This window comes from Marmota marmota, unplaced genomic scaffold (genome assembly GCF_001458135.2).
Source record: "Marmota marmota marmota unplaced genomic scaffold, marMar, whole genome shotgun sequence".
Classification (NCBI taxonomy): Eukaryota; Metazoa; Chordata; class Mammalia; order Rodentia; family Sciuridae; genus Marmota; species Marmota marmota.
Window position 1 is genome coordinate 1,617,049 of NW_026000169.1, and position 1,998 is coordinate 1,619,046.

Below are 1,998 nucleotides of genomic sequence, written 5' to 3' on the forward strand. Positions count from 1 at the left end.
CACCGCCCGCAGAAGGCTCGCAGGCCAGCGGCTCCGCCTACCGGGACGACACTCCTGCTGGAGACCGGGGCGGGCATGCAGCGCTGCCTGGAAGTGGCGGACAGAGCAGAGCCGGGCGCTGCTTGTACCTGCACCCACAGATACCGCGTTGGACACAATTCCCGCCCCCTGACCTCTCATCTAAATGACTGGAAAAGCCGCTGCACTAATTTCCTACCGCATTCTTTCCTACAATCTATTTTAATCACAGATTCTGTTAGTTGTCCGCGCAGCTTTGCATATTCTCTTATATAATCGTCTAAACAATTTTATTACCATTTATTGCATTGTCTGCTCCCTGCCCAGTATTTTACAAATATGATCTCAGTTCCTCACATTACTTTTAAAAATAACATTTTATAGCCATTTTACAAAGGAGGCAAAATAACGTTTCCCAGCCAGTGGGCAGTTTGGCCAGGATTTAAACCAAAGCCTCTGGTGTCAATGTCCAAAAATCTTTGATTGCACAGTCACCCCAGCTTTTTACAGATCTATGTCTACCTCTACATTTGACATTGCTTTCCGATCATTCTTTGAATATTCCTCCTCTGAGGCACATTGATCCCTCCACCAGGTCAGTGACCCCTCTGACTCACCCTTGATATTTGGCTTCTATGTAAGTACACTTCAAACACGGTGTTTTCACAAAAACTGTGTAATCCTGTTTGTTCTAACATTCTGCGAATATGATGTTTGTTTATGTACTTTTAACTCATTGCTCCAAGTGACATAAAATCTGTAGTCATTTGAAATTGTTAACTGAATTCTTAGTCTAATTTGTGGAGGCTACTCTGAGCTTAGCTGAGGGACCTTGTCTTGTGTATCTGACTCTTGGGAGAAAGCACAAGTCCAGCCTGAGCCAGCAGAGGCAATCAATAATGGTGAAATTGCTGATTTCTAGCTTTGTGAAAACAGTAACTTTATTAACTGTGAATAAAAAGATTTACTTTTTGACAAATATTTGTTCATTGCTGTAAAATAAATTACTAAATTACCATTTAATTATTTAGTTTTTTGAATAAAAAAAGAGTCATTGATTGTAAAAGGTACTATTATTTCATGTACTGCCAAGTACATTGTTTACCTGGTAAACAATGACATTCAATTGGTTTAAAATGCATCCAGAGACTTTAAAATATGAAATGGCATTTAGCTTACAATTCATAAGAGATTGTTATGTTGCTTTTTAAGAGTCTGAGTCTTTTTTCTGCTTGCAGCCATGTCTGTCTGTCCCCCACACCCAACTACCCCCTCCCCAAGTGTGTGTGTGTGTGGGGGGGCACTTGCATGCATGGGTGGGGGCTGGGAATTGAACCCAGGTTCTCAAGCATACTAGAGATAGGCAAGCACTCTATCACTAAGCTTGGTCCTTGTCCCTAAAGCCAATCCAATAAGGAGGACAAGATTTTGAGAAAAAAGGAAAAAGAAGGTTTATTGCTTTGTTAGGACTTCTGTCCTAAAGGCTGTGATTCTGCTCATCAGCAGGAACAGGGAGCTTTTAAAGAGGTGATTCAAAGCTGGGTACGGCTTGGGAGGCTGAGGCAGGAAGATCCCAGCAGGATTTCTAGTTCAAAGTCAGCCTCAGCAATTTAACGAGGTCCTAAGTAGCCCAATGAGACCTTGTCTCAAAGATAGAATATTAAAAAGTGCTGGGGATGTGGATCAGTGGTTAAGTGCCCCTGAGTTCAATCCCTGGTACAAAAAAAAAAAAAAGTGATTCAAAGGCTACATTCCCTGTGTTCCCTGTTGGAGTTGTAATTCACTTGTATATTTGTCATTTCTGAGAACCTCTGGTACCATCCCCAAGTCTGGATTACTTGGTTCCTATGGATGTGTACAAGAACAGATATATCTGCCTAAAATGGAGAAGAAAGATAATCCTGTTTCCCATGAGATTAGGGAGGGGGAGAGCCTAGAAAGAAACAGGGAGGTAGGAAGAGAAAGAAACATGTCCATTTT